This window comes from Bolinopsis microptera, chromosome 5, assembly GCF_026151205.1.
Source record: "Bolinopsis microptera isolate Bmic1 chromosome 5, MBARI_Bmic_1.0, whole genome shotgun sequence".
Taxonomy (NCBI): Eukaryota; Metazoa; Ctenophora; class Tentaculata; order Lobata; family Bolinopsidae; genus Bolinopsis; species Bolinopsis microptera.
The window spans coordinates 4,887,012-4,899,845 of record NC_087076.1 but is presented as its reverse complement, the minus strand read 5'-3'; the positions used below and the strand labels follow the sequence as shown (position 1 = coordinate 4,899,845).

Here is a 12,834-nt window from a genome sequence, read left to right as displayed (position 1 = left end):
ATCACTTCCCCATCATATTTGCTACCAAGAAGTTTCAAACTAACCTCAAAGCTCCTAAAACAATCAATACTAGACAGCTTAAAACCGTGGATTGTGATCAGTTGGCGATTGATTTACTGATGTGTTCCTCTGACTATGAATTGGCAGACTGCTTTGTTGAATCTTGTGAACAATTTTTCCAATGCATTGGTAGTGTCCTCGATGAACATGCACCTTTGGTCCAAAAGACTATAAGCTTTGTTCCCCATGCTCCCTGGTTTGATTCTGAGTACAAAGATCAAAGGAAACTTAGAAGGAAAGCCGAGAGAACTAAGCATAAAAGTGAGGAGAACAGGATACTCTTTGAAGAGATCCGAGATGAAACAACAAACATGGCTAATCTTAAAAAACAACAGTATTATAAAGGTTTACTTGACAAAAATCAACATGATGTTAAAGCTATATATAGCATTGTCAATCGTGAGCTTGACAGACATCAGAATACTCCTCTCCCAGAATCAGAAGATGTTTCAAAACTTTGCAGTGATTTTAATCACTATTTCAATGAAAAGATCAAGAACATTAGGAAAGATTTCCCCAGCATAGAAGATTTTGATGTTGATAAACACATTATGAATCAACAGAACAATTCCAACTGTGAAGGTCGGTTATATGAATTTGAACCATGCACAGAGGATGAGCTGTCTGAAATGATCAAAGAAAGTGGAATCAAGTGTGCACCATCTGATTTTCTTCCAACAACTGTCCTCAAAGACAATATCACAAGTTTCATTCCTGTCTTGTGCAAACTGGTGAACCAGTCTCTAGCTAAGGGCACATTCGACGGTTTGAAGACTGCTGACATTATTCCTACCATCAAGGACCACAAACTTGATCCAAATGACTTCAAGAGCTATCGACCTATATCTAACCTCTCTTTTCTGGGTAAACTCATCGAGAGAGTTGTGCTGAAAAGGTTAAATGAACATCTGGCTAAAAATGATCTCAATGTTCCACAGCAATCTGCCTATAAGAAGTTCCATTCTACTGAGACCATCTTGTTAAAAGTAACAAATGACCTACTGCTGGCATGTGATAGCAAATCCTCCACTGTTCTCATGATGCTCGATTTATCTGCAGCCTTTGACACAGTGGAACACAGAAAATTACTCAAAATTCTTTCTGAAGAGATCCATATCGGAGGTACTGCTCTTAAATGGTTCAAGAGTTTCCTGGTAGGCCGCACTCAAAGAACCAGAATAGGCTCTTCTACTAGTGATACGATCATTCTAGAATTTGGTGTACCTCAAGGTTCTGTGTTAGGACCGGTGCTATTCAACATATACATCAGATCTCTGTATAGGACCATCGAGAAATCTGGATTCAATGTGCAAGGATATGCAGATGACCACCAGGTATATAAAACTTTCAAACCTTGTGATCAGGTAAATGTTCTGGGCATCCAAATTGTGAATTGCGCTAGGACCATACAGCGCTGGATGGTTGAATATTGCCTTCAACTTAATCCTGGAAAAACACAAATACTTATCATTGCCTCACCTCAAGTTCTAAACCAGGTCAGTATAGGGGGAGTTAAGCTATCAAATGATACCTGTATCAGATTTGTCAGCACAACAAAGAACCTTGGTGTTCAAATTGACCATCATCTTACTTTTGAGCCTCAAATCATGTCCCTCAAAAAGCATTGTTTCAGACTCCTTAGGAATGTAGTAAGGAGAAAATATCTCTTTAGTAAAGCTCAGCTCAAGCTTATAATTAACAGCATCATTGTCTGCAAATTGGACTACTGCAATGCTCTTTATTATGGAATTAGTGACAACCTCATCCACCAACTCCAACTCGTTCAGAATGCAGCTGCTAAAGCTATAGTAGGACTATATAAATATGATCATCTAGGAGACACTCTGAAAGACCTTCATTGGCTGCCTATTAGTTACAGAATTCAATATAAGTTATTGCTTCTTGTCTACATTTATAAATGTCTTAATGGTATGGGACCAGATTATTTAAGTGATATGTTTAAATATGCCACTTATAATCATCTTATCTATTTGACTGAACCAAGAGTATATTCACAGTATGGAGAAAGATCGTTTCAGAAGGTTGGCCCTAAATTATGGAATGAGCTGCCTCTTGAAATTAAGAATTGCATGTCACTGGAATCTTTTAAAGTGTATCTGAAAACGTTTCTTTTTAAACGTGCTTTTGATATTAATTAATTTACTACTTTTTCAACGTTTCTACTGTTAAGTGCATACCCTTAACCTTGTAATTTAGTGTATCATGTCTTTACAATTTTCTATGGTTTGGAACCTAAATGTGGATTGCTTTTCAGGTTTTCTTGTATCCTGACTTGTTTTCGTGGCACACCTGTGCATTTTAAGTTGTTGTGCCACTATAATCTATAAGTTTAAATTATTATTATTATTATTATTATAGTGTAAAACAGGAGTGACTTGATCGTTTTCATAACTTCGATTTACAATTTGTACCATAATAAAACTAGCACTGCCATGGGGTTCAAAAAGGGTCATTGTAAGCTTCCAGCGTAATGGTCCTAAGTCTCTGCCCCATGCAGTGCCTGTCAGCATCAGCTAACAGAATAGCCCTAACATAACGATCAAGCCACAAATTAGGTTCTATAATGATTTAATATTGTTGAATAAAGAGATTTGAATATAATATTTGTTTTATTCTGAATATTTGTTTTATTCTGAAACGCTTCGAGGTTTTCCATCAAACCTCCTTGAGAAGGATCCTTAGGATTAAATGGTTCTTTCATGTGACCAACAAAGAAGTTCTTAGGAGGGCTGGCATCAAGTCTGTTAAGACTTTCATCAGTGCTGCCAGGCTACGTTGGTATGGACATGTAGTTAGAATGCCAGACTCTAGACTACCGAGGTTTCTGTTGAACTGGAAGCCAAATTATGGAAAGAGGTCAAGGGGCAGACCCCGTAAGAACTGGAAGTCCTGCGTACTCGAAGATGCTGCTAAGTTTACAGGTGTTGAAAACATCGACAACAACACAACAGCAGCTTTGGCTACCAACCGAGTACAGTGGAGACATATGTTACGCCGCCAACGCGATGTGTGTGATGCAGGCCACTCCAACGACTAGGAGGAGACCTTACCATGTAACATGTATGTAACATCCGTCAACTCTTTGTGGAGTTCCTCTTTAAAGCCGTACACCAAGAAACTCATAACAGTTTTTGGAACAATGTCCATAAGCTGATTTTTAATGATACCTAATATAAGTACAACTAATAAAAGTACAACTCCAACAATGCTAGTTATCTGAAATTGAGTTATCTGAACCAACTGCATGCCCCTACGATTTCGTCACCACTGGTGAGCAAGCATTTGTTTGTTGTTTAGTTGTGTTGAAAGGGAACATTACTTGATTAATTCATCCATTAGGATTTTAATAACGATGAGCTATGATATACTGTTCATCTTAGACTATTGGATCAATCTTATTATATGATTAGATTTTATAAACGAACTTGGCATACAAAAGATTATAATGCGGAGGTTGGCTGGCTCTTCTATAATAAATACGACACTTCAATTTACAGAATGCTTGCTAGAGATAAGACAAAATATTATCAGACTATACATGCAGCATGAGTAACTGGTGGATAAGCCTTCGGTAAAAACGGATCCGGAAAAGTCAATGCGGCACTCGGGTCCTTGGTATTGTCGTCGGTATATTGTCCATTATCTACGTTCTGCTTTCGTAGTTTAAACAATAGTGAGTTCTAAATATACAGCCTTAAACCGATTAAGTATGAATGAATGAAATACCTGACAATCCGCACTCTTATATAATCCAAAAGCATGAGTAACTCGTAGTGATGTATGATTTCTAGAAACTTTAAATTAATTTTGGCGCTCACAGGTCCTCATGAATATATGTGATTGCCGCATAAGGTTCTGTAAATGCGCAGGGCACCTTCAAGCTTAAATTATTCACCTTACTGAGGCAGTCAACCAACGCGTGGCTTTATTTTTATGACATGATATGTTTTGATTGTTATTAATAAATACCAAAATTTAAATTTGTTTTCCTAAAAAAAAATTTGTTTTCCTTTCTTTCGTAAACAGCTTGTGGTTTGTGTTGATGTAGCATATCTCACACTTCAAGTAGTTATCAAGGAATTGTTCCACTGCCTGAGTCTTTGACATAATTAGAGGAAAACAATTTTTTTTTAGGAAAACAAATTTAAATTTTGGTATTTATTAATAACAATCAAATAAAATCATAAAAATAAAGCCGCGCGTTGGTTGACTGCTTCAGTAAGGTGAATAATATAAGCTCGAAGGTGCCCTGCGCATTTACAGAACCTCATGCGGCGATCACATGATCATGAGGACCTGTGGGCGCCAAATTTAATTTAAAGTTTTTAGAAATCATACATCACTACGAGTTACTCATGCTTTTTTTAATTTTTATAAGAGTGTAGATTGTCAGGTATTTCATTCATTCATACTTAGTCGGTTTAAAGCTGTTATATTTATGTTTAGAACTCACTATTGTTTAAACTATGAAAGCAGAACGTAGGTTATGGACAATATACCGACGACAATACCAAGGACCCGAGTGCCACAATGACTTTTCCGGATCCGTTTTTACCGAGGGCTTATCCACCAGTTACAGGCCTCCCCCAGCCTCGGATCTTAGGATTAGATTTGCAAAAATTCCTGAGACACAATGAAACAAGAAATTCAATGAAACAAGAAATTTAATTTTAGCACATTTTACAGAATAAAAGATGTAAAACAATTTATAAAATATAATGCCCATTTGGTGTATGACTTTTTGTCCTTGACTGCTTGTTTGGTTTTGGAAGGACAGGTTACTAACGGGGCAAGGAATGCGTGTGCCTGGGAGCTTTTGCACACACCAAAACGCTAGTTCAGTTAAGTTTTTAGATACAAGGCTCAAATTAGGACTATAAGAAAAATTGTTAGCAGACATTAGGGGTTCTGTTTAAAGTTTTTACTATCTAGGTTGCAGTCTTGTTGTGACAAAAAGTCTACACTAAAACATGTTTGATTTTATATTGTGTAGTTCAAGGATTAAAAATGCACCTTCAAGGTGGATATTGGAGAGCAGGCGAAAGATTATGGCTTAAATTTATCAATGGTTATAATAAGCTATAAATATTTTAAACTATACAATGCTAATTAAAAATTTCTTTATACTTCATTCTCAAATTAAAATTTAAAAATTCAAAAATATACATTCATTTTATTAAAACTTTCTCACACATACTTTACTCACAGGACAAGACTTGGAAAACAGTAGCCTAGGGTAATTTAATTTAGATGTGTGTGACCAGCCAGTTATAATGTTTGGAAAATAATATTTGTGCAGTCAAAGTCTTTTACGGTCCAATCAAGCAGGGCGTGGTTATGTTGATTAGCTAGTAGCGCACGTTTTAGCTTTCCTCGCAAGCACATTACACTAGTAGTAAAATCAGTCATTCTGAACTTTGGGGTTAAAATGTTAAAAATTTTGGTTGATCTAGTGTTGTGATTGTCAGGTGGGTCTGCCTGACAGATTAGAAGGCAGGGTTTCCTTGATGAACATGTGTAACCCTCATGTAAGGATATTGGAGCACGGAATTTCATTATCTTGTAGAGCTCCAGGTAACTGTGGTATGTATATAGATTTTGTACAGCTAGAATATTATTATGCTTGAATATCGGTTTGGTGTGCTCTTTTATGAAGAATTTTTGGTCTAGTTTCTGGTGTCCTATAGGCCAGGTGCAAAAGTTAAGACAGCAGAATAATCCTAAGACAGCAGAATAATCCTAAGACAAAATTTAAGAAATCCTGAGACAGCGAAAAATCCTGAGACAAAGTTTAAGAAATCCCGAGACAGCGAAAAACCTGAGACAAAATTTAAGAAATCCCGAGACAGCGAAAAAACCTGAGACAAAATTTAAGAAATCCTGAGACAGCGAAAAAACCTAAGACAAAATTTAAGAATCCTGAGACGCGCGAAAAAACCTGAGACAAAATTTAAGAAATCCCGAGACAGCGAAAAATCCTGAGACAAAATTTAAGAAAACCTGAGACAGCGAAAAATCCTGAGACAAAATTTAAGAAAACCTGAGACAGCGAAAAATTTTTAGATACAATTTATACAATAGCCACAAGAATATACATGGATATTACATCTTTTAATTTCTTGCAAAGAATATAATAAATACAATATTACTAGGTATAGTAGGAATGTCAATAAGTCAATAGAATTTGTCTGAAACCTCTATGTGCCTGCTAATGAAGTGAGTATCCCAGATCATATCTTTACAGGTAGGACTGTATAATGGGGGCCCGATGTTATAGCGGACATCATCCCCCCCCCCCCTTACCCCTTCTTACCCCCAGTTCCATAGCGGATATTATGCCAAATTATTGGACGGAGATCGTCAACTAATATTTCTTCGGATATTTCTCCGGTTTGCAGTTCCATAACCTTATCCGGAGACCATCTACGGTAATTTTGTTGATTCTCACAGAGCAAAGTGCAAAGAAACTGCCACAAACTGCTACAATCTCCGAGAAATTCCCGGAGAGCTTCATCTCCGTATAACTGTATAATACAGTAGACGGAGCCGGAGAATCATCACCGTAGAAATGGACCTCCGTCTAATAATTTGGCATAATATCCGCTATGGAACTGGGGGGTTAATCTGATTAAAAGCTACAAAAAATTCCAGAAATGAGATGGCTGGTTAACACCTACCTTTGGAAAGCTCTGATGAACCTGCCTGTGGAGAAATAAACGCACTTAACTTCACCTCAATTGAGCAATAACTATTTATCGCTTATTACTTCATTTATTTTGGATGTACAGTGTGCTTCGTAACTAATTTATTATTACAAAGTTTACTTTCTAATAAGCTAAAACGACAACTAATCTTTCGTTTTACTCCCTACTGTACTGGTTTACTCGTCAATCCAGGTATGTGAGAATGTGTGAGAATGGTCTTGAAACTCTGAAAAGAGGGAAGCAGTTTTGGGGACGGGGAGATTGAAGCGGGTGGCCCCCCGGCTTACAATTGACCCCCCATGCAATTACACTGAGTCAATTGGTCTCAGTATAATAACATGGGGGTTAATTGTCGGGGGTCAATTGTCGTACTAAGCCCTAGTTTTGCACGCCTATACAGTATACATGACCTGCACATATATCCTCCGTTATTGAACGGCTTGCGTCAAGGCGTAACAGATTTGCTGGGCACTGCATGAGAGCTTCTGACCAAGTTATCTCCTCTATCCTCCCCTGGCGACTTACCCAGTCCGGCCGTGGAACTGTGGAAGGAGACCACTCACCTTCCTGGACGTAGTAGCTCGTGACACTGGGCTCCAGTTGGACGACCTTCGAACTGTTATGTGCGATCAAGACGTGTGGAGGCAGACAGTGAATGGGAGTTCGATCGAGGATCGCCGAAAGTAAGTAAGTTGTTCAATCCCCCAGTACCTTTATTATTATAATTACCCTCCTAGGCTCCTACATCCTACCCGTTTTTGATGCTGTAATCTTCCCGTCCCCAAAACCGCTAATTCCCTCTTTTCATAGTTTCAGGACCGTTCTAATACATACTCCTATACCTGAATTGACGAGTAATCCAGTACAGTAGGAAAGTTAACTTTGTAGCTTTTCAGAAAGTTAACTTTGTAGCTTTTTAGAAAGTTCGGAGTAATCACTCAGGTATAGTATCTCACAACGAAGCCCAATCTACATCCAAAATAAATGAAGTTATAAGCAATAAATAGGCAGTTATTGCTCAATTGAGCTGAAGTTAAGTGTGTTTATTTCTCCACGGGCTAGTCCATCGGAGCTTTCCCAAGGTAGGTTTTAACCAATCTCATTTCTTGACTGTTTTGTATCCTTTAATCAGATAAGGGAGGGGAAAGTGATGTCCACTATAACATCAGGGCCCCCATTATACAGTCCTACCTGTGCACAGTGGGCCAGAATAGGGGGTCATACTGTAATAGACCATCAGTGATCAATTTAGATCATTTCAAACATTATTTTTTACTTCAAATCAGTTGAATATTGATTTTTAAACAAATTTTGGTCCTTTATAAGTCACAGAAAATTTTTTTGGCTCATTCCATAGAAATTTTTCATGGCTGAAATGTAGGTCTAGAGGCATCCAATTCGAGTTTTTGCTAAAGATAATCGTTGAATGTGTTTAGAATGTTTTTAAATTGATAGTCCTGGGGCTATTGATCATTTTAGTTTTTGAATTATGAAAAAATATTGATCGTAGCCAAAGTTATGTCAAATTGAAACCAGAAAATTGGGCGCGAATGCCAGAAATTTCTGAAATTGTCAGAAAATACCAGTAAAATTCCAGAAAAATAGCATTTTTTGATGATATTTCCAAAACAGACCACTTTTTAGTACCCCATAACCTCATGGCACCAGGCCACGACATTGAGAGCCATGTGAGAAAGATGTTCAAAATGGGGTTTGTTTGAGAAAAAATAATTTTTTTCAAATCTGCAAGGTAAGTCTAAATTCCATCAAATTTGGGCCTTTTTTCAACTTTGGAATTTTTTTCTGAAAAAGCCCCAAAAAACCCCAGAGCAGTTCTTCTACCATTGTTTAGAGAATCGTCTGAGCTTTCAGATGGTACCATGCATTAGTGGGGCAACCTGAGGCAAATAAACTTTTTTTGGCCAAATTTAAGCAAAAATTAGTCAAAAATGAGGCCTAAAATTGAGTGCGTGCCAAAAATTCAGCTTAAATGATATGATTACATGGTTTTTTTGCATGAATTGAAGCAAAGAGAGTACTTTCACCTTGATTAGGAGTCAATATACGGTGTTTTAAGCCAATTTTAGAAATATAATGATGGGTTATGCCAATTTTGACTGCCAAAAGTGAAAAAATTGGCAGTCAAAAAATTTCGTAAATTCGCCGATGCGCTGCGCGAAAGCCATTTAATTAATTCAACTATGGTTTTTTGCATCTAATAGCCAAGATTTTTTACTGCAATACAAAACTTACTTAATTCCTTTTAAAAGAACTCAATTTTTCGTCAATTACAGCATGGTGGCCCACTGTGCTGTGAAGCTATGATCTGGGATATTCACCTCATTAGCAGATACAATCTAGGGCTTAGTACGACAATTAACCCCCATGTTATTATACTGAGATCAATTGACTCAGTGTAATTGCATGGGGGGTCAATTGTAAGCCGGGGGGCTTACAATGGGGGGGGGGGGGCTTCATTTGTCGCCCACCCGCTTCAATCTCCCCGTCCCCAAAACTGCTTCCCTCTTTTCAGAGTTTCAAGACCATTCTCACACATTCTCATATACCTGGATTGACGAGTAAACCAGTAAAGTAGGGAGTAAAACGAAAGATTAGTTGTCGTTTTAGCTTATTAGAAAGTAAACTTTGTAATGATAAATTAGTTACGAAGCACCTACCTATTGAACCTATTGATAGGTTTAGAAGTAGGCATCTTCACGGCCATCACGCAATCTGCGGACCACCTCCTTGACTGCACCAGTCTATTATCGAGTTAGAGTTTTCTGCACTGTATCCAGGAGTAGGGGGCTTGTCTGGAAGGGTGTCTAGGAAGTTTCCAAGAGATGTCTTGAAGCTTGTCAAAGTCCTTTGAGTATTGACAATTTTGGGGAGAACATTCCAGAGTCTTCCAGCTCTCACTGCGAATGAGTGGTCGTAGGTGGAGCGTGCAGCAGCTGATGCTTTTTTTGTGAGAGAAGCACACTGTACATCCAAAATAAATGAAGTAATAAGCGATAATTATAGTTATTGCTCAATTGAGGTGAAGTTAAGTGTGTTTATTTCTCCACGGGCAGGTTCATCAGAGCTTTCCAAAGGTAGGTGTTAACCAGCCATCTCATTTCTGGAATTTTTTTGTAGCTTTTAATCAGATATAGATTAACCCCCCAGTTCCATAGCGGATATTATGCCAAATTATTAGACGGAGGTCCATTTCTACGGTGATGATTCTCCGGCTCCGTCTACTGTATTATACGGAGATGAAGCTCTCCGGGAATTTCTCGGAGATTGTAGCAGTTTGTGGCAATTTCTTTGCACTTTGCTCTGTGAGAATCAACAAAATTACCGTAGATGGTCTCCGGATAAGGTTATGGAACTGCAAACCGGAGAAATATCCGAAGAAATATTAGTTGACGATCTCCGTCCAATAATTTGGCATAATATCCGCTATGGAACTGGGGGTAAAAAGGGGTAAATATATATTTACATCAAAAATTTCATGAGTACATCACCGGAGTAGCTTAGCGGCTAGGCGATCGGCCAGCTCTGCGCGAGGTCGGGAGTTCAAACCTGCGTTAACACCGTGTAAACTTTTACCCAGCACAATTATTTTTTCATGATAAATAGGAAATAAACCTTTGAACCTAGCGAGCCAGTAGCTTGAGCAAATAATTCAGATAGTAGCAAAAACTTAAGTAGTCCCAGTGCTCAGGTTTGAGGACATTGAAGAATAATCTGAAAATATCGCCGAAATCCACGACTATTTGCCGAAATCCACGACAATCCGCAAAAGCACTTGCAAGTTACAAAAAAGCTAGGCTTTGACTAGATAACCGACTCCAATACTCAAAACTGAAATGGGCCTGGCTAGGTAACTCGAGCAGCGGTAATTTGACGATGAATTTTAGCAAGCTAGTCAATAAATAGATTTCTCGGAGATTGTAGCAGTTTGTGGCAGTTTCTTTGCACTTTGCTCAGTGAGAATCACCAAAATTACCGTAGATGGTTTCCGGATAAGGTTATGGAACTGCAAACCGGAGAAATATCCGAAGAAATATTAGTTGACGATCTCCGTCCAATAATTTGGCATAATATCCGCTATGGAACTGGGGGTAAGAAGGGGTAAGGGGGGGGGGGGGGGATGATGTCCGCTATAACATCGGGCCCCCATTATACAGTCCTACCTGTAAAGATATGATCTGGGATACTCACTTCATTAGCAGGCACATAGAGATTTCAAACAAATTCTATTGACTTATTGACATTCCTACTATACCTAGTAATATTGTATTTATTATATTCTTTGCAAGAAATTAAAAGATGTAATATCCATGCATATTCTTGTGGTTATTGTATAAATTGTATCTAAAGATTTTTCGCTGTCTCAGGTTTTCTTAAATTTTGTCTCAGGATTTTTCGCTGTCTCAGGTTTTCTTAAATTTTGTCTCAGGATTTTTCGCTGTCTCGGGATTTCTTAAATTTTGTCTCAGGTTTTTTCGCGCGTCTCAGGATTCTTAAATTTTGTCTTAGGTTTTTTCGCTGTCTCGGGATTTCTTAAATTTTGTCTCAGGATTTTTCGCTGTCTCAGGATTTCTTAAATTTTGTCTTAGGATTTTTCGCTGTGTTGGGTTTCCTTAAATTTTGTCTCAGGATTTTCTGCTGTCTTAGGTTTCCTTAAATTTTGTCTTAAGATTTTTCGCTGTCTTAGCTTATTTTGACATCTCAGGTTCGCTTAAATTTTGTCTCAGCTTTTTTTGCAGTCTTAGCTTTTCTTAAGCAGTTTGTCTTAGGAATTTTTGCAAATCCAATCCTAAGATCCGAGGCTGGGGGAGGCCTAGTTACTCATGCTGCATGTATAGTCTGATAATATTTATTTGTTTTATTCTATAACAAGCATTCTGTAAATTGGAGTGTCGTATTTATTATAAAAGAGCCAGCCAACCTCCGCATTATAATCTTTTGTGTGCCAAGTTCGTTTATAAAATCTTATAATATAATAAAATTGATCCAATAATCTTAGATGAACGGTATAATATATATCATAGCTCATCGTTATTAAAATCCGAATGGATGAATTAATCAAGTAATGTTCCCTTTCAACACAACTAAACAACAAACAAATGCTTGCTCACCAGTGGTGACGCAATCGTAGGGGCATGCAGTTATTTCGGATAACTCTCACCCCGACGACAGCGTCGAAAAATAATCAAATTATGCATTTGCGGCTTGCGCCATACTGGACACATTTTATATTTAATATTCTACAGTTTGTAGAAATTAGTGTTATCTACTGCAGTAAGCTTAACTGGCGAGCAAGCATCGTCCCACTCGACTGGGACGAAAATACCGAGTCCAATCACAGAAAGTTAACCATAAACTAATGATAAATATAAGAGCTCGGACATCGACAAAAATCACACACTCCAGACGACGGGGGAAGAGAGGAAAGAAAGCTGCTGGAGAAAGGCAAATGTGATGAGCCTCCCTTTTTAAGTTGGGAAAGCGCTTGAAAACCTGTTCTAACAGCATTTCTTGCTAGATTTCTTGACAGTACAGGTTTCACATAAATTTGAACCTGATTTGATGCCAGATTCTCAAAAGCAATATTTGGGGTGAATAGCGCGGGTTTTGCTCCTGATGAACTCATGATTTCTTGCTCAATTTGCTGCTCGATATCCTCAGGGAGAATGAGGTGTTCTTAGTTAGGGCAAGAGTTGATTTTTCTGTGAACAAATTCGTAACAAAGGTTTGTCTACTGGAATGTGTTGTCCATAGTCCCAGGAACCACAAAAAAAACCGTCCAGCTGAAACTTTTGGGCAAAAATTTTTATAGTCATTTTTCTCCAGGAACCCATACGCCCCACCCCTAATATTGGTTATTCGGCTCCCGAAGGTCTTGAGATCCTCATAGGGGGTGCAAAATGACCGCAATGGCCACATTATGGCAGGCGAATGATAGTTTCAGAACAATTGGGGCTTTATTTTTCGAAATAAATGGAATTTTTCGAAATTTTTCTCAATTTTATTGAAATTTCGAAAAAAATACACCAAA

At 38.0% G+C, this 12,834-nt stretch overlaps 1 protein-coding gene across 1 annotated transcript in view; it reads right to left on the bottom strand.

Annotated features, from left to right (window-relative positions):
* The window catches only part of LOC134815155 (ELMO domain-containing protein 2-like), a 36,443-nt gene extending 23,609 nt beyond the window's left edge, over positions 1-12,834 (bottom strand). Inside the window, exon 1 of the mRNA XM_063823659.1 lies at positions 12,829-12,834. The gene's annotated coding sequence lies outside the window, so the exon portion shown is untranslated. The remainder of the gene's footprint in view (positions 1-12,828) is intronic.